Below are 21,576 nucleotides of genomic sequence, written 5' to 3' on the forward strand. Positions count from 1 at the left end.
TGCACCTGTCACACACACAGGTAGTCACTGAATGTGCTGGGCCTGACAGTGGCACAACACAGTATGAATTATCAAGGGTGTCTATGCAACGCAAGTGTTAGTGGGACACACAGAAAAAAAATAGATCACAAGAACAAAATTATCTCTCAAAAGAGCTGTTGTGGGGTGCTATTTTAGCAATAAGAATCAGCAAGGAGCAAGCTAAGAAGCCTACAAGAGCCTAACTAATATTTCCCTATGAGAGTCTGCAGCAGCAGCAGCAGCAGCAGCTGTCCATTCTCTATTTACTGCAGGCACACGAGTGAGTATAATGGCCGGCGGTGCCTGCCTTTTATAAGGGGGGTGGTGCTCCAGGAGGGAGTGTAGCCTGATTGGCTACAATGTGCCTGATGACTGTGATGTAGAGGGTCAAAGTTGACCCTAATGGTGCATTATGGGAGCGAACCGAACTTCCGGAAAAGTTTGCGGTTCTCCGCGATCGCGAACCACCGGAAGTTCGCCAGGAACCGTTCGCCAGCGAACCGTTTGGGCTATCTCTAACGCCGAGGTTTGGCATAACATATGGAAAAGTTTAACAAGATTTTAAAACTATGCTTGAGAACCTCTTTTACCTGCTCCTGTCTAGTTTGCGGCCTTCTTTTCATATGCAGCAAACCCTTTTCCAAGTTCAGACACTCCCTCCGGCACAAGCATCCCAAGACTGGGGCCTTTGTGGCTATTACAAAAATCCGGCTTTGCTGATGAGGCAATCTGACATGTATGTCATTTATTTTATGCTCAGAATTGATATACCTTTCTGCTTATTACACAATGTTTCATGTTGAAATGCAAGTGTTATTACATGTCACTAATTTATGAATAAATTATGTTTTAAAACAAATTTTATTTACATATGTATTTTACAAGCATCTCTATATTGTCTTGAATAATCCTGGTTTTGTTACTATCACTGCATGAATGAAACTGAGAAAACAAAAATATTCAGAATGATCAGATTATAATCAGTACTGGCTTACCATCATAACAGCAGTATGGCACTGATGAGCAGGGAGAGAACTCAGGGGGAAGCTCTATTTATTCATGCTTGACTGTAACACAAATTATCATTACTTAATGACACTACTTTTTCCACAGGCAGCTAGATGCTTTAATCACGCATACATGCAGGTGGCAATAAACGCACTGTCTCACAAATTGCACATATGGGTACTCAGTGTTCTTGTCACTCATGTTACTGTACACTGTATTTACTGTGACCTTCAAAAAAAGGCATTGGTTTCTGAGGTTCAACAACAAAGCATTCTGTGTGGTTTCATTTTAAAGGAATAGAGAGGAACCACATACGTCAAAATGAGCCCATATACTGTATATGCTCTAGTATGATTGCAGACACTTACCACGGTGACATACATGTAAAAAAAAGCGCCTAGAAAAAAGGGTGCATGGGTTTGCCACTAGTAGAAGCTCACTAAAACTAGTGATATTCTACTTCTACATTCCGATAGTAAAATATTGGAAATATTTACTGATATTTTACTATGGCTAAACCTATCCCTACTCTCACACAGAACCCTTCCTCTTCTGATGCCTAACCCTTAGGTCTGGGTTCACACTATAAACCAGCATGACTTCCGGGCCGATGCAGATTGCCACAAGTTGATGGGGGAAATGCGTCGAGAACGGCACTTTCTTTGCGTCGCACCCTACCGCAGAAGTATGAAAGTCTACAAAAATACCACCGGCATGAAAGGGCCCTGGTAGTGCCTTACCCTAAGACCCTCCCCCCTCGGAGGTGCCCAATCTTAAGGCCCCCCAGGTGGTTCCTTACCCTAATTCAATGCCGCTATTTGCATTTCTGCAAGCCCCAGCACCAATATTGTAATTCACTACCACTAATCAGGCACCTCCAGATTCAGAAATTTGCGATGTTGCATATTGCAGCCATTAGCAAAGCCACGGTTTGCTGCAAAGAAGGTACATTTCGGCTCTCGATTGCAGCCACCACCATGAGCCCAAATTTATTTTCTTTGGCGCTATTCACAGCTTTTCTAATAGGTGCTTATGGTGGAACCTTTTCGCTATAAGCTCTTGCACCAACCGCGCCAAAGTGTCTCCAAGTGCGTTAAAGCATAACCAAGAGCCCCTGTGTGTCACTGTTTTCTTGTTGTGTGCTGCAGCCCCTCTGTATTTATATATATTTCTTGTGGAGATTGGGGGTCTCCATTGCTACGTGCATGCTTTGCAAAAAACTATTGCATTAAAGTTGGTTTGTGCTTCTCACCCCTTGGTATTTGTTTATAATTTCCCTCTGTGAGCCTGCATAACCACGCCCACCTCTAGCACAGTTAAGCATATAAATGAGTGGATTGCACATGTTCAGAGAGTTTATTTTGGTAGCTAGTGAAAGGTGAGGTGTTTTTAATTTCCTTTTCTCCTATTTAGTTGACTCTTGGGTTTTTGGATTAGTTCCCACTAGACTGCTGATAAAAAAAAACTAGCATTGCATGGTTAGAGTAGGACTCACCAGATTGGGGACACTTTGGCGCAGTTGGTGAGCTTAAGCGCGTTAAAGCGTAACCAAGAGCCCCTGTCACTGTTTTCCTGTTGTGTGCTGCAGCCCCTCTGTATTTATATATATTTCTTGTGGAGATTGGGGATCTCCATTGCTGCGTACATGCTTTGCAAAAAAAATTGCATTAACCTCCCTGGCGTTCAATTTCTCCAGGATTTTTGTGCAAAAAGTGATCCAATTAATTTTCATAACCTTTTTTCCCCTGTAACTTGCCAAAATGTGTCAAGCAAGGGTCATACTGTTGGTGTGTGCTGCTCACCCCTTGATATATATATATATATATATATATATATATATATATAAACAATTTTTTAAAAAGACATAAATAGTTACCCAAGGGTAGAGATGGCGTGAATGGTTCGCCGGTGGACTTGTTGCATGAACCTCAGCGTTCCACATGAACCGCAAATTTTTTCCAAAAAAGTTTGGGTTCGCATTTTTCCCACAGGCTTTAATGGCGCTGACTTAACCCTTTCCACTTTTTTTTAAATAAAAAATAGCTGCCGATTCGTTTTTGCAGATTCTATTCTGCAAAAAAAAAAAAAAAAATCATTGCAGATTAAATTTTATTTTTCATGCAGATTGCTTGCAAAGTTATAAAGAGAATGAATGGCATCCTATGGGATGGACTGGGGCAGGGTGTAAATAGTAGCCAGTATTTTATTGCTAATCTGCCCAATCGAAATACCAACAATTGTGTGTAGGGACAGTAAGACCCCGGGTGGCGGGCATAAAACCACCTATTATTGCGAAACTTGTTCACGCAGGCCCGGATTACACCCAGGAAACTGTTTTACAATTCACCATACCTTGATTTTCTCCTCTGCTACCAGCCAATGGAAGATGCCAAACTGTCCAAATAAGGTATCAAATTAAACGTTATAATGCATTCTTTAAAATAAGATATATCATGTTTCTTTAAAAGAAAACTCAGAGCAGAAACGACTTCCGTTAGGAAAGAACTCCGAGTGGAAAGGGTTAACTGTTAATAGCAAAGCCCCCTTACATAGTAGAAACACCAAATTTCCAGGGTACGTGGGGTTGGGTGGGGGGGGGGGAGTCACTGACTACAAGAGGGAAAAAACATTTTCAAGAAGACCTTATACTTTTTGAGAAAAACAATTTTAAAGATCTCGTACTGAGTGTGGGTAATGTTCCCACCGCCGCCGACTTTAACGGTTAATAACGAAGCCCCCTTAAATGCCAGAAACACCACAATTCCATGAGAATGTTAACAAGACCAGTGGGAACAAAAGGAAAAAAATGCAAAAAGACCTTGTACTTTTTGAGAAAATCAATTTTAAAAGTTTGAAGGAAAAAACTTATTTAAATGACAGATCATGGGAAACAATTCCTGCCAAATTTAGCAGTTAATAGCAAAGGCCCCTTACACCCTAGCAACACAAAATTTGCAGGATATGTTAAAAAGATAGTGGGAAACGATATTTAAAAAAAAAATTAAATTGTATTTTTTTTTTTATTTAATTTTTTTTGTTATGTCCAGAGGGCACCGGGTGCCAGCCTAGGTGGGGGTGACAGGTGAAGTCAAGTGGGGGGAGACAGCAGGAGCCAGCAGCTATGCATCCACACAGGATGCATTCTAAGCTATACTAACCAGTTTATGAATGATCCAGTTCTTTTTACTGACTTGAATCGAATGAATCAGCTCTGAACTATTTCATTCGATTCAATTCACTAAAAAGAACTGGATCATTCATGAACCGGTTAGTATACTGTAGCTTAGAATGTGTCCTGTGCTGACGCAAAGCTGCTGGCTCCCGCTGGCTCTCACCACCTGCCTTCACCTCACCTGTCACCTTCACCTAAGCTGGCACCTGGTGCACCCATGGGTGCACCAGGTGCCAGCCTAAGTGAGGGTGACAGGTGAGGAGGTGGGGAAGACAGCGGGAGCTGGCGCTATGTGGGATATCTTCAATCAACTTAATTGAAGATCACAAGATGGAGGATATTGGTGTGGGACATTTCCGAGGATATTGGCTTGGGAACTTTTTTTTAGAGGTTTAGGTAAGTATTTCTGGTTAATTAAGAACATTAAAGGACTTTTTCATGGTTGTGTTTTTATGTCATTTAACCCTTTGTGGAAATGGGGGGTGGGCATCTGGAGTCCCCTTCTTAAAGGGGACTCCCAGATGCCACCATGAACCTTCTCCCCCCAGGGAGTCGTCGCCCCCACCTCCTCCTGGGGCACTGGAGGTGGGGAAGATCCCCTTGTCCATGAATTAGACAAGAGCTCAGGGGGAGAGGGGAAGGCTTGGCCAGAGACCCCCATATCATGGACCATGTGGGCTGGTATAGCTCAGCCTGCATGGGGGACAAGGGGTTACAGAGAGCTCGGCAGGGGGCCCACGTCATTTTGTTTTTGAAATTTCCCACTCTGGACATAACAAAAAAATTAAATTAAAAAAATAAATAAATAAAATGTTTTAATTTTTTTTAAATATCGTTTCCCACTATCTTTTTAACATATCTTGCAAATTTGGTGTTGCTAGGTTGTTATGGGCCTTTGCTATTAACTGCTAAAGTCGGCAAGAATTGTTTCCCACAATCTGTCATTTACCGGCATTTAAATGTAAAACATTTTTTTCCTTTGACTTTTAAAATTGATTTTCTCAAAAAAGTATAAGGTATTTTTGAAAAAAAAATTCCTTTTGTTCCCACTGTTCTTGTTAACATTCCCATGCAAATTTGGCGCTTCTGGCATTTAAAGGGGCTTTGCTATTAACCATTAAAGTCGGCAGCGGTGGGAACATTTCCCACACTCAGTACGAGATCTTTAAAATTGATTTTCTCAAAAAGTATAAGGTTTTTTTGGGGAAAAAAAATCCTCTTGCAGTCACTGACCCCCTCCAGGTGATAGACCCCTTGAAACATCTTTTCCATCACTTTTGTGGCCAGAAACAGTGTTTGTAGTTTTGGAAGTTCGCCTGCCCATTGAAGTTCATTGCAGTTCGCAAAGTTCATGCGAACCCAAACTTTTGCAGAAGTTCGCGTTCGAGGTTTGTGAACCTAAAATCGGAGGTTCGAGTCATCTCTACTCGAAGGACTGAACATTTTTCATATGTATGTAAAGAGGGTATATTACTGTTCCTTTATAAATTATGGGCTTATAATTAGTGATCGAGGCAAAACTGAAAAAAATGCACCTTTATTTCCAAATAAAATATTGGCGCCATACATTGTACTAGGGAAAATGTCAAATATTGCAATAACAGAGACAAATGGGCAAATAAAATGTGTAGGTTTATTTACGGTAGCATGTATTATTTTAAAACTATAATGGCTGAAAACTGAGAAATAATTTTTTTCACTTTTTTTCTTCTTTTTCCTGTTAAAATGCTGTTAGAATAAAATCATTTTTATCAAAAAGGACCCCACAAAGAAAGCCTAATTGATGGCGAAAAATACAAGATATAGATTGTTTTGTTGTGATACATAGTAATAAAGTTATAGGCGAATGAATGCAAGAAGCGCTGACAGGTAAAAATTGCTGTTTTTTTAAGGGGAAAAGCCCTTGGAGGCAAAGTGGTTAAGCAAATAGCAATGTATTTTAGTACAGTTTTACTACAGAATGATTTTGTACTTTGAGAAATGTGTACTGGGATGGGTATTCCTGCTAGCTCGTCATTTATTTGATAATGAGACAGCACTAATGAGAACACCTTCCACCGGCTATGATGCAGTTAGAGGTGTATCTAAGGACAGAATCAAACATATAAATTAGCCCACTTAGCCCACAAGCTCCAGACCTCTGATGATTACATTTATAATGAAAGGTGTGAGCTCGATCATACCAGAAAGGAGGATTACATTCCCTGTGGAGAAAACACAGTGTATTCAGCTCTAATCATCTGCTAATGAGGGGAGGAGTGGAAGACCCAGGCTGACTTGGACATTGACCCCCGAGTGTGTGGTGTTACGCTGTTTACCAGAGACTGCTTTGTAAGTAGAGTTTAACTGCGTACGAGAAATAAATTGCTTTTTTACATTATAAATTTTTGATCTCTGTCTCTTGGCAATATTGCCAAAAAAGAGGAATTGAGGATAGTTTGCTATGAAGTTTGAGCCTGAACTTGGGTTGTGGAACATTTGTGTGGAATAATAAGCCCTTGAAGTCTTGAAGTAGTTACTCCTGGTGAGAGTAGCGTGGGTGTCTGCTGATGAAGGTGTATCCTCACATAACCCTACATGCTACTCGTCATCTGAATTTCATGGCACTTTTGGGAACACGCTCCATATTGTATCCATTAGTGCCAACCTCACATTGTGACTTTTATGAATTTCAGGTATTGCACTTGGAGAGGCACTCAGTCAGGACATGTGGAAAATTTACAATTGGATGTAAAAGAGCCAAAAAGGTATTAATAATAATTATTGTATTATTATTATTATTATTATTATTATTATTATTATTATTATTATTAATATTATTATTATTATTATTATGTTCTTAGTTGTATGTATGTATGTGTAACTGCCTGACAGTTTGTTGCATGTGGTGAGAGCTCACTTGTCAGTTTTGCTCGGGTGTGGATTAGTGCCAACCATGTGCAATGTCTTTTAGCACAGGTGATAAAACCATGACCACTAGTCAGTAGGTACTGCCTCCACAGGTTTCCGCAGCAATCAGCTACATTCCTTAGGGTGCAGTTTGCTTGTTCTGTGCAATCTTAATCCATTTAGTTGCAGTTTCCATTTCCTCAGGCTTCAATAGATTATAATACAAAGCACACATACTTGAGCTGGAACATCTTCATTTTCTCATAAGGGGGGTAATGGAGCAGAGTAATCTGTACAGATAGGCACCTAGTATAACTAGTTAGAACAATTTACTGAAGAAAAACATGCAGAGATAAAACAGATAAAACATACACCACCATCAGGAAATTCAGCTTACATACAACAGAGAGGAACACAGAGAATGAATACAGGAAAACACAATACCATAGAGATCATCACTTCATTTTACAGACAATGACATCTTGTGGTTGATTTACTATACTGCAGTTTACATTACTTCTGTTGATACTGCCATCAGGGGGACTGTAAAGGGGGACTTCCACTCAATCAATTTCAAACAGATTTGCAAGATTCGCCTTCCAAAAAGGCATAAAGCTCCATTTCATTGTTTAGTCCAACTGGACCTAGATGCCCACAGAATCAATGCCAGACTATGGGAACAAACAGCCAGGTTCCATTCTTACTAAGCTGTGTTCCCCCGAATCAGGTTCCCACTAGGTTGTTTTTTCCCGAAGCAGCAATGCTATTATGCACACCCCGCGTATCGGTAATTAGTTGCGACAACTCGGAGGGGGAATAGTGTTTAACACCACCCCCTGGGTTCAGCGGCAGCAGGAAGAACTGTCATTCGGCTCTCCCTGTGCTGAACTGACTGGTGTCGAGATGACATTGTGAGGATCCGCTGGGCTGCCTGCGCAGGCAGGCAGCCTTTTGACCACTGTTCAGGTCTGCATTCTGCAGGTCTCTGGAAGAGAGACCTTTTGTCAGTTGTGCAGCTTGCTGCTGAGGAATTTGCATACGTTTGTCATGCAGATTGCCTAGCCACATCCTTTGTGGGCTTGCTCTATAAAGAGCTATGTTTCCCACAGTAAGTGGCTGGTCATAAGAGTTAGTCCTGTGGAACACTCGCCTGGAGTGTCAGCCTTGCTCTTTGTTTGAAGATTAGCCTAGAGTAATTCCTGGGACTGCACTATTCAGGTTTCCCTAGTGCAGTTAGGATTGCATATCTGTTTTGTTTGTCTGTTGCGATTGTCCTGTCCCAGCGGTGGTCGACAGGAAATCGTTCTGTATGTCTGGGTGCTAACCGGAACAGCGGTTGTTACTGGTAGCCCCTTCTGATCTGTCTTCCTGGATCGCACTAGCCACTTGCGCTAGTGCTGTGGATCCTTCTGGTCTGCTACTCTGTACTTGGATCGCACTAGCATCTTGCGCTAGCGCTGTGGATCCTTCTGTTCTGTCTTCCTTGATCGCACTAGCCACTTGCGCTAGTGCTGTGGATCCTATCGCTCGCTTATTCCTGTTTTCATGTGTCTGTCTTGTCTGCTACGAACGCTTGCTGGAGGCTCGGTGAGGTAACCGTTAAGCAAGCGCTCGCGTCCTCTGTTTCATGTTTGTCTGTCGGTGGTTAGTTAGGCGTGCTTGTCTCTGTTGTGCTTATCACGTGGGGACCACGCATAAACGCGTGCACTGTTGTGAATGAGTGCGGTGTTCGCGTTTAGCTAGCGTTTGTTATTTTCCTTATCTCCTCATTGTATGATTTGCTGTGCCTTTGCTACTCTCGTGCTCTGCCTTGCTGTAGCCTTGTGTCACCTCTGGCAAGCGCCTCTCTCGCGATTGCGTTCCTGCTTCCTATTTGCTGTTGTGTATGCACCGTCGCGGGTTGGCGACTAGTTTGGTGCACACACATACAATCTGTCGCTTTGCTCTCTCTCCTTCAGGGCTATCTTGCCCTGCGTTCCGTCCCTTCGTGCAATTCCTGTCTGGCGTGTGTGGTAGGGCAGAGGAGCTGTTCCTCTGCACTCCACAGCTCCCCCTGTCGACAGGAATTTCCCTCTACAGGTACATTGCACCTTTTGCTGGGTTCCCGCAAATTATACGCTTGTGGAGGATTTCCGCAGTGTCAGCGCACGTCTTGTGCACTGATCACGGAGAGAATTCCACAATCGTTACAGCCATGTACTCATTTTCCCAATCCCTTACTAGTTCTCTATTCTTCTGTCTTCTGTGTCCTCGAGTTATCTTGGGTCATCCGCCGCCGCTGACGCTGCCCCACTCGGCTCCACTCCACAGGAGCACCGGTATGTAAATAGAATCCCCGGCAGAAGCATCAGGCTCCTATTGGATTGAAAAAGACCAAATAGGAATCCTCTAGTGAGGATTCTTATTGGTAACTGAAAAACTTCAGTTACTTTTCAACTTTTCATTCAAAATTGATGTTTGCTATAAACACACAACTGACTATTCAGTTGCCACCTTATGTATTTCCTACTCCCCCCACTTAACTGATGTGATTATGAATTGATGATGTTATTCTCTTCACCTATCACTAGTTTCAATGCTGCTCCATAAGACGTGTAGGGGTGTGTTCACTAAACTGCGGTAAGCAGAATAACGTGCGTAAAGCATGTAAAGTATTGCATTACACTCTACTCATTCTGCAGTAAGACTTTACACACGTTATTCTGCTTTCCGCAGGTTAGTAAATATCCCCATAGGCCCTTATTCAATAACCATATTTTCGGACTATAAGACACTCTGGACTATAAGACGGACCTAGATTTAGAGGGGAAAAAACAGGGGAAAAAATATATACTAAATCTCGGTGCATCCATGGTCCAGGAGTGTTTTATGGACCTTTTCTCCCCCCCAAGATGTCTCTGTTACACTGCCAAGCTACACTAAACCTTGCTGCCCCACAAACTATACTAAACTACTTCCCTAATTCCTGCTGCCCCCCCCCCCCCCCCAGCTACATTGCAGTACACTACACAAACCCCTGCTTCCCCCCACCTCCCCTTCCCAGCTACACTGCACTACACTACACAACCCCCCTCCCCCCTTTCCCCAGCTACACTAACTAACCAATACAATTACATTAAAGGAGATCTCACCAGAATGGATGCCCATGCTGTGGAAATGATCCTAATAAGATACACAGTGGGGTGGCAGCAGCAGCACCAGCATGATCCACAATGTTTCTAAGGGGCATAGCAGCAGCCGCTGTAATTATGCACATGGCTGGCCCATCTTTATCTCCCCATCATGCCCTGCAGCAGCGAGATCCACAATGTTTCTATGCGGCATCGTTGAAGCTGCCAATATCCCCAATGCTGGTCCTTTGATCTTAATCTCTTTAATGTGCCCTGAAGCAGTGTGATCCACAATGTTTCTATGCGGCCGTTATCCCCAATGCTGGTCCTTTGATCTCATCCAGCATCAGCCCTGCAGCAGTGCGATCCTGGCAGACATCCAATTCAGCAGCTATAGCGGCAGAGTCCTCAGAGGCTTCCGTACTGCCCTGTTTACTGGCGCCCTCTTATGACCTGCGGCAAACTTGCGCTGGCTCATGGGGTGGTGCACGTAAACAAGGTAGTACGGAAGCCTATGAGGACTCTGCTGCTATAGCGGCTGAATTGCTTGTCTGCCTGGATCGCACTACTACAAGGCTGATGCTGGATGAGATCAAAGGACCAGCATTGGGGATAACGGCCGCAAAGAAACATTGTGGATTGCACTGCTGCGGGGCCCGTTATAGAGATTAAAATCAAAGGACCAGCATTGGGGATAACGGCCGCATAGAAACATTGTGGATCGTGCTGCGGGTCACGTTAAAGAGATTAAGATCAAAGGACCAGCAATGTGCATAATTACAGCGGATGCTGCTAATCCACTCAACACTCCAGATCACACTGCTGCTGCCGCTCGCTACTTAATTTGCAACTCAAGGGGAGGTAGGACTGTTACATTCAGACTATAAGACAGAGTAACTTGTTTCACCACTTTTGGGGGAGAAAAAGTGCATCTTATAGTCCGAAAAATACAGTATTATTTTCTCCTGAGTTTTCTTTTTGGAGATACGTATTCATCTTCTCTTTAGAATAAATTTTCAGGGGGCGTGGCTTCCGCTGTGGAAGGAACGGACGCGCTGTAGAGAGGCTCCCGCAAGACGGCCGACTTAGCAGCTCACAGCGACTTCAGCCCAGCCGGGGTAGATATGCAGAGTGTGGAGGAGATGCCGCTGGAGACAGATGTCTCGAAGAAGAGGAAGCAGGCCCCGCTAGCACCTCGCAAACTAACGGACTTTTTTCAGTCCAGGCGAGCAGACCAGGCCCAAGATGGCGCCGCGCTAGTAGGAGACGCCTCTCCATCACAGGCAGTCTCCTCGCGCGATGAAGAAAGCACGCAGCAGCCTGAGCAGGACGAGTGCCCGCAGCAGAACGGCAACCCTTCACCTACGGGCAGCCCAGCCAAATCTAGACCGAGGATGGACTCCGGAGCCTCGGTAAGCAGCCAAAACCCCACGACAGCATACCCAGACAGCATGTCGCTCTCTATAGAGGCTTTCCCTGCTACCGATATCAATGCCACACAAACCTTCATTAAGGACATTCTCCTGTCATTCCGCTCATCCTTAATGGCGGAAATATCGTCACAAAACGCGGGGATACATACAGAAATAGCATCTTTGGGCAATAGAATCAATGCAGTTGAGGATAAAGTGAGCGAGGTGGTGAAAGAATTTAACGTTATGGTTGACACAACCACAACCTCTACAGAAGATATTAGATGGTTAAAGGCAAAGTCTGCTGATTTAGAGGATAGGAATCGCCGGAACAATTTAAAGTTCCGAGGCATCCCAGAACAAGTGCAAGAACAGGAGCTAAAACACTTCCTACATAACCTCACCAAAGCCCTCGTACCAGGTACATCAGAGATAGAGTTAACCATAGACAGGGCACACCGTCTCCCCAAACCACCCTTTCTGGCGGACTCTGTACCCAGGGATGTAATTGCACGTTTTATGTTCTACCACGTTAAAGAAGGCATAGTGCAAGCAACAAGGAAGGAAGCTTCTCTGCCAGAGCAATATAAGAACATTCAGATTTATGCAGATCTTTCTGCTGCCACGCTGAAACTCAGGAAAGATCTTCAGCCGTTTACAAAAGCCCTCCAGCAACTCCAGATCCCTTACAATTGGGGCTTCCCTACAAAGTTGAGATTCTCATATAAAAATAAGAAATATGCAATTGCTGACACAGAAGCTGGACTGTCCCTCTTCAAACAGCTACATATACAAGTCCAACAGGCCACACCGCCATTCAGGCCACCTCTTAAATCCGCCAAGGTGCTACCCGACTGGAACAAACAATCTTACCGCTGAGTTTCATAGCCCCCCGGCGCATGGGTGCGCGATGGATATTTTTGCCGTCTTGCCAAAATTGAGCGCTTCTTCTTGCTCTCTTTTCCCCCCTACCACTGATAGTGGACAGTGAACAGTGTCACACTATCACAAAGGTTTTGATGCTTCCGCATCATGAGGGTCTCACCCTCCGGTTCTATTAAGAGTTTATGTTATATTATGGTTTACCTGTTTACTATTTCTCCGCTCAACCTCTGCATGTTGTTGTATATGTGGTCAATTATGCGATATATGTTATGTAAGTGGATAGACGTCAATCAGAGATTAATAGCTTGCCTGTTTCTGAAGCCATGCCGCTAAAGATCCTGTCATTAAATGTTCGGGGACTGAACACCCCCTATAGACGACATCTCCTGTGAAACGAGGCTAAGACACAAAAATCTCAGATCCTTTTTATACATGAGACACACCTTCTTGAGAAGGACACCCACCTATGTACAAACATCAACTTTCCCCTAATTTACCATAGCTCATTTACAAAAAAAAAGAGAGGAGTCATGTTGGCGTTCCATCGAGATCTTAAGGTCACCCCAGATACAGTAATTACGGACCCAAACGGTAGATACGTCATTTTTACTGGCTATGTCAATGATGAACCTATTACACTAGTCGCACTTTACGCCCCAAACGCTGGCCAAAAAACATTCTTGCAAAAATTATGCACTAAAACCAAAGCCTGCCAAGTTGGCCGGTTATTAATGGGTGGAGATTTCAACGCCTGCCCAGATATAATAGATCACTCACGTAAATCTCCCCAACAAACTATCGCCAAATTATTGAATTGGAACGATCTCTACGACCCGTGGCGCATACTACATGCTTCAGAGCGTGACTATACATACTTCTCGAGTGTTCATAAAACACATACGAGAATAGATCTGTTCCTTACAGATAAGCTCTTATTACAATCAGTAGTAGATGCATCCATTGGCAATAAGCTATGGTCCGACCACGCCCCTATCCATACTGTGTTAAGTGACAACTCAACAACGCCGAAGCCCTTTATGTGGAGATGCAATGCATCTCTCCTCTCTAACCCGGAATTTCTAGACTACTTGACCAAAATGAGCCAAGAATTCATAGACACCAACCGCAACCCCATGTTGAAATCCTCAACAATATGGGCAGCATACAAAGCCTTCACGAGAGGTATTTTGATTAGGCAGGGTTCGTTCCAGAAGAGGGAGAGACTCTCTAAAATTACTAAGTTACTTGAGTTGATTCGAAGCCAGGAGAAGCTACATAAGCAGAACCCTTCTTGCCAGATAGAAAGACAGCTCTTCCAATTACGATACGACCTTCAGGTATTGATGCAGGCTAAATACGAGTCTAACATTCACAAAGCCAAACTAAATTCATACTTTCAAGGCAACAAAGCCGGGGCCTACCTAGCTAAATACATAAAGCAAAAACAAGTCAAAGCCAAAATACACTCGCTATTGAATCCAGCGACGAAACAGATGGTATACAATCCCAAGCAGATAGCAGATCTTTTCTGCGACTATTACTCCAAGTTATACAATCTTAAAGATGATATTAATACCCCCCAGCCCACAGAGGAAACTATTACATCCTTTCTGGACTCTATTAACTTACCATCGCTGAACACATCTGAACTAGACCGGTTAAATCTGCCATTCACTGTGGAGGAAATTACCAAAACAATTAGGTCCTTGAAACGAAACAAGGCTCCGGGGCCTGATGGGTTTAGCGGAGAGTTTTTCCTGGCCTTGAATCACACCATCTCCCCTCTTCTGGCGGATCTTTTTTATGAATTCGCGCATACAGGCTCAATTCCTGCAGAATATCTGGAAGCCACGATTACTGTGATTCCTAAACAAGGGAAGGATCCAACCATTACGTCTAACTATAGACCCATTTCCCTATTGAACTCTGATGTTAAATTATACGCGAAATTAATAGCTAATAGGCTCATGGAAATCACCCCGACATTGCTTGCGCAGGACCAGGTGGGCTTCACCAGAGGTCGTCAGGCTTCTGACGCCACTAGGCGCATGTTGAATGTACTGAGACACATTGAGCTCTGTCGGACGCCTTCACTGCTACTGACATTGGACGCGGAGAAGGCGTTCGACAGAGTTCACTGGCGTTTTCTCAAAGCCACGCTAGACAAATTTGGTTTTACGGGAACTGTCAGATCAGCAATTATGGCTCTGTATACCGCTCCATCCGCCCGAGTTAATGCAGCAGGCTTTATCTCCAAATCCTTCACCATAACCAATGGAACAAGACAGGGCTGCCCACTATCCCCGATATTATTCGTTTTATTAATGGAGACAATTGCTCAAAAAATTAGATCCAACCCAGCTATTTCAGGCATAGAGACTGGAGGTCTCAAACATGTAATTAGCATGTTTGCAGACGACGTTGCTTTAATCCTAACAAACCCAATCTCATCTCTACCCGCCCTCCTACAGGACCTTCAAAGTTTTTCCGCGGCCTCGCTATACAAACTAAATCAAACAAAATCCTTTGTTTTGGGCCTAAATATTTCCCACCAGTTAAAAACGTCCCTCTTACAGTCTTTCCCATTCCCTTGGGCGGATGAAGCGGTAACTTATTTGGGCATACAACTAGCCAGACAAGCAACTAATTTGTTTAAACTAAACTATGTACCTCTATTGGAGGCAATACGGAAAGAATGCACAGCTATGTCCAATCTTTGGCTGTCCTGGTCATGACGGATTGCAGCCTTTAAGCAATTTCTTTTACCTAAGATACTTTATGTATTCCGCACGGTACATCTGCTGATCCCCAATTCCTGGTTTACGGATATAAGGAAATGTATCAACACCTTTGGAAAGGGAAGAAAATTCGTACTTCATTCCAGATAATCACTTTAGCTAAGACAGCAGGAGGGATGGGTCTCCCTAATTTAGAAGCGTACCATAGGGCCTCAATCTTGGACACCATAAGACATTGGTGGACACTGACATCGCTGAAACCTTGGGTGATCTTTGAAGCCCATGCACTAAACACCGCATTCAGACCCCTCTTAACCAGTATTCTAATGGGAGCAAAAGCTCCTCCTTCCTCCTACCCAACCATACAAGCCACACTCAAATCTTGGGAGCAATTTGTTAAACACCCTCCCCCCCCCCGGGAGAATCAATCCCCATTAATACCCCAATTTCAGTTCTCGAACACTTTACACAAGATTTAGATCTTAAGATGTGGGAAAAAGCAGGGATAGTCCATCTACACAACCTCTTCGACAATAACCACCTCAAAACATTCCAAAGCCTTACCAAACAGTTCCCTTTGCCTTATTTCCAATTATTCACATATCATAGACTTTTTCATCTAGTCAAAACAAAGGGCCTAGCTACCCCCAGGCTACAAGCTAAAATCGCCACTATGCTAAATGGTAAGGACCTATCTAAAAGCAATACGGCTGTTTGGTATAAAACACTGACCACAACGCAACTTTCTCCACTCCAACGCTACTCTGCGGTTTGGGCACTAGACCTGGGCTGCAACATAACAACTGAACAATTACTCTTAGCCAACAGGACCACACTGTCTATTTCCAAATGCAATACACATTGGGAAACCTCAAGAAAAATTCTATTTAGGTGGCACTTGACCCCCAGACAAGTAGCCGCCTTTTCATCCGATTCCTCCCATCTGTGCTGGAAATGCAATACTGACATTGGCACATACAAGCACATGCTGTGGGACTGCCCCATAGTGACTCGCCTTTGGTCCAGCGTAGAAGCTCTAATTAAGCAGACGGTATGGCATAGGTTCTCACTCACTCCGAAGCTAGCTCTACTCTTCATAGGTGCTGGTGAGTTGCCTGAGAAATATAGATATATTATATGTCACCTTATATTTAGTGCCCAACACCTAATCCTCCTAAATTGGAAATCAACAGAAGAGATATCCCTCTCCCATCTGCTAAACAATACTAAACTCAACTTAAATATGGAACTCAGGATCAGAAGCAGGCTAGGTATAAATAAAGAATATTACTCTATTCCCGCAGCTTGGCAACATCCAAGTGATTGTATATCCACAGAACATAACATGTTAATTTGACCTGCCCCCCTGGTCAGACTACACCCACATGACAAGTGACCACTTTAACTCCAATTAATAGACTGCCACATCCCATAAGTGAGAGGAGAATAGATAGTTAGTTTTTAGTTATAGTTAGTCAGTCATAGTTTTAAGAATAGTCATAATAATAGCTATAGCTATAAGTATAGCTATAGCCAAAGTTATAGTTAGTGGAGATAAGCTGAGCTAGGTCCATGAGCACTATCCTCAGTACTCTACCCCTCTTGGACCTACCCGCAATGATACTCAGGCGAACTTATTTAATGCATATTATAACTCTGTGATAATCTATGATGCCACACTGAATGCATGGAAGACAGTTCGTATAGCCTATATCTGTGATGTCGGCTTCGGCCACCTGATGACGTCAGAGACTTATTTATGAAACGGAGATGACGTTGGATACCTACAAGGTTATGTAAATTCCAATGTACAACACCCAAACTGGAGATTACCTAACTGTTTATGAACAATTGATGTTGTTATATACACTAGCTTTATTTGTATATCTGCAATGTGTTCAATAAAAACTTTATTGATGAAAAGAATAAATTTTCAGCACTTTGCAATTGAAAAAACACAAAAAATAAGTAAAAAAAAGTTGTGTCAAAATAATTTTGAGTATCTTCTTGCTGGCTGGTGGCATAAAAGGCAAATTCACCTAGGAGAAAACTCCAGAGAAAAAGTTCATTGACATTATTTAATAAAAATTAAAAAGTATTTTTTTGTTGTGTATAGTAGTCACAAAATCCCTGCAGGCTCAAGCCACAATGGAATTGCTGTACACACACATAATGCTCAAACCACACAATCTAGAACTCCAAAAAAACAATGTAGCTAATGTAATAGTTATATCTACAGATTGCTGATTTGAAAACATCAACTCCCTTCTGGTGCAAACTAATTTAAGTTCTGGAAAATGAAAGACAGTAATGTAAACAAACAGCGATGGTTTACAGAATGATAAAAACAACAAACAGTACCATGCATTCAGTTACAACATACTGTATAGTCCTTAGTCTACGCAAGAGGATTTCTAGTTGCATATGGTCCGGTATTAGTCATGGAGAGAATTAGAAGACATAACAACAAAAGTTATTTAGGTGATACCTTTACTGACTAACTGTACAAGATTTATTTGCAAGCTTTCAAAATATTAAGGCATCCCGGCATGGACTGAAGTTAACACCGGCTCAGTCCTGAAAATCCAAAATTTGTAACAACATGGCTGTGAGAACGGTAAAGGTCTACCATGGAAAATGTTGGCTTATAGCTTTGTGCAAACAGCATGAACTCTCTAACCTACAACTTTTCCTTACTCTTTTGACTAACCTGCATAGGAGCATTTTACTCTCTTTTTATACGTGTGCATGAAAAATGGGAACCAGGAAAAAAGGGCTCAGCTGGATAATGAAATCGCGCCGGTGGATAACAAAATCTCAATAACGAGAAACATTATTAACTAAATTGGTTAAAGATAAATACTGTTTTAAAACAGTCAGGAGTTGATCACAAAAATATATTAACGTTAAAAAATGCAGCTTAACTACCTGCTGACCGCGTCACGCCGATGGGCGTGGCCACGGCGGCAGCCCCAGGACTGCCTAACGCTGATCGGGGTAAAGTCCTGGGGCTTCGTTTTGCAGGAGATAGTGCGCACACTGCGCACGAATCTCCGCTTAGTAGGCGGAGCGCCGCCTTCAGTCTCACAGCGGCAAACTCCACTCTGAGACTTTTAGGTGGCAAATTCGCCATCTAATTAGCATGTACAGCGCTGTGATCTACAGCAGTGCTGTACTAGGGACAGCTGTGTGACTCGGCTATCCCTTCCAGAGTCTCGGCGGTGATCAGCTCTCATAGGCTGAAGCCTATGACATCCTATCACAGTGATAAAGTGGGCGGCGGAGGGAGGGCGGGGCCGCAGGGTAAGGAAAATACACAATTTTTATTAAAAACAAAACATATAAATATTTAAATAAAAAACATTGGGGGAGCGATCAGACCCCACCAACAGAGAGCTCTGTTGGTGGGGAGAAAAAGGGGGGGAATCATTTGTTTGTTGTATTATGCGGCCCTGCAGCTTGGCCTTAAAGCTGCAGTGACCTATTTTAAAAAAAATGGCCTGGTATTTAGGGAGGTTTAACACTGTGGTCCTCAAGAGGTTAACCCAACCCTACCCTCACACAGAACCCTCCCCTGGTGGTGCCTAAAACTAACCACTCCTCCGGTGGTGCCTAACCTTAAACCCCCCTCAGTGGTGCCTAACCCCCCTGGTGGTGCCTAACCCTAACTACCCCCTGGTGTTGTCTAAACCTAACCGTCCTGGGTGGTCCTTAACCCTACAACAGGTACTGTGTATATGCAGTACTGGGTAGTACAATGTGCAGCTCCCTGTCACACACACAGGTAGTCACTGAATGTGCTGGGCTGCTGGCAGTGGCACACACACTATGAATTAGCAAGGCTGTGCATGCAACAAAAGTGTCAGTTTGACAAACAGAAAAAATAAGTACAGGATTAGCTCTGAAAAGAGCTGTTGAGGGGTGCTATAAAAGCAATAATAATCAGCCAGGAGCAAGCTAAGCAGCCAAGAACCTAACTAATCTTTCCCTAGGAGAACAATCTGTAGCAGCTCTCCCTAGTCTGTCCCTAGCAGCAGGCACGAGTGAGTGTAATGGCCGCCGGAGGCTGCCTTGTATAAGGGGGGGGGGGGGGCTCCAGGGCTTAGTGTAGCCTGACTGGCTACAATGCGCCTGCTGACTGTGATGCAGAGGGTCAAAGTTGACCCTCATAGTGCATTATGGGGTGAATCGAACTTCCGCAAAGGTTTGCCTGGTGTAGGCGAACGCGAACCACCAAAGTTCACCTGGAACCGTTCGCCGGCGAACCGTTTGCTACATCTCTACTGATGAATCCAACATTGAACTTTCTGACCATAATGACTGTCCATATATTTGAAAGACATAGGGTGAGGCTTGCAGGACAAAGAACACCATCCCTACAGTGAAGAAAGAAGGGTGGTTGCAGGGGTGCCTATAGCCATTTTGTCACTCCAGGCGAGAAAACCTGTGGTGTAATGCAGCAGCGTTTCACCAGAAAATACACTTATTGCAGGCAGCAGTGTTTCATCAAAAAATACACTTATTGTGGCAGCGTTTCACCATAAAATACACATATTGCGGCAGCATTTCACTCAAAAACAATCATAATGCGGCAGCCTTTCACCAGAAAATACATACAATGCGGCAGTGTTTCACCAGAAAATACAATTATTGCTGCAGAGTTTCATCAGAAAATACACTTATTGTGGCAGCGTTTCACCAGAAAACCATCGTAATGCGGCAGCATTTCACCAGAAAATGCACATATTGCGGCAGTGTTTCACCAGAAAACAAACATATTGTGGCAGGGTTTCAACAGAAAACAATCATAATGCGGCAGCGTTTCATCAGAAAATACAGGTATTGAGGCAGTGTTTCACCCAAAAAACAATCATAATGCAGCAGGGTTTCACCAGAAAATAATCATAATGCGGCAGTGTTTCTCCAGAAAATACCTTTATTGTTGCAGCATTTAAGCAAAAAATTATGCTTCTAGGCTCCTCTTTTTTGTCTCCCCCCCCCTTGCATTAGTGCCCCCTAATCACCTGGTGCTAGTGAGGCACCTGTAAAGACACATTTTTACTCACCTGACAGAAGTCTCCTCTCCAGGACTCTGATGCGTAGTTCCCTTGATGATCTTCAGTGCAACAAGTCTTGTGCTGACAGGAGGAGCAGGGCTACAGGAAAATGGCACCTGAAGCCCTAAACTGAGGACACAAATAGTCTCCAGTGCAGTGCTTCGAATGCCATTTTCCCATACCCCTGCTCTGCCTGCCAAAACCCACAGACACCTCAGGCTGGAGGTGAGCTGCGGGCTGCGGCTGGTGAATTATTAGACGCCGCAAGCCAATTCACCACCTGGAGTTACACACCATCTGGTGGGGGTGGCTGTGGCCCAATGACTGTGCCTTCATCCTCCCCCCTCCCCGCACAGTGCTCCAGATGACTGCCTGTATGGCCTGGTGCATCAAGCGCCTCTGGGTGGTTGTAATCATTACAATCCCTTTATATACAGTGGGAAAAGGCTGATCTTGGTCTCTATCACTGAGTAATAAAAAAAGCTCTGAAATCATTTTTTTCACAAAAATAATATATAATAACAATGACTTAAATAACAAGTACAGCCATTGCCCTTCCACAGCACATCCGCCACTCTGCCACCTTTGAAATCTTTAACCCTCTGGGCGATACAATTATATCACCCAGGAGGTGGCGCAGCACTATTTTTGTAAATTTTTTATTTTTTAAATCATGTAGCGAGCCCAGGGCTCGCTACATGATAGCCGCAGCGCAGCGGCATCCCCCCACCCACTCCGATCGCCTTCGGCGATCAGAGTAAGCAGGAAATCCCGTTCAAAACGGGATTTCCTGCTGGGCTTCCCCGGTCGCCATGGCGACGGGGCGGGATGACGTCACCAACGTCATGGACGTCATGACGTCAGAGGGAGTCCTGATCCACCCCTCAGCGCTGCCTGGCACTGATTGACCAGGCTGCGCAAGGGGTCGGGGGGGCTGCGCGGCACGGCGGGTAGCAGCGGATCGGCGGCGATCGGAAGTTACACACAGCTAGCAAAGTGCTAGCTGCGTGTAACAAAAAGAAAATTATGCAAATCGGCCCACCAGGGCCTGAGAAATCCTCCTGCGCGATATACCCCGAGCTCAGCTCGGGATTATCGCTCAGGAGGTTAAACGCTTCCTCAAAACCCACCTTTTCCAACAAGCATATTCTCTAGCTTAGGCCATGCACCCTTCAACCTCGCATCTACATTTACTCCTCACTAAATAACCTAATCACGCACTGCCTGTACATATACTGTATACTTCCCCCACTTCTTGTTTCCACCCCATTCCTTTAGATTGTA

The sequence above is a fragment of the Hyperolius riggenbachi genome, chromosome 5 (assembly GCF_040937935.1).
Source record: "Hyperolius riggenbachi isolate aHypRig1 chromosome 5, aHypRig1.pri, whole genome shotgun sequence".
Lineage (NCBI taxonomy): Eukaryota > Metazoa > Chordata > Amphibia > Anura > Hyperoliidae > Hyperolius > Hyperolius riggenbachi.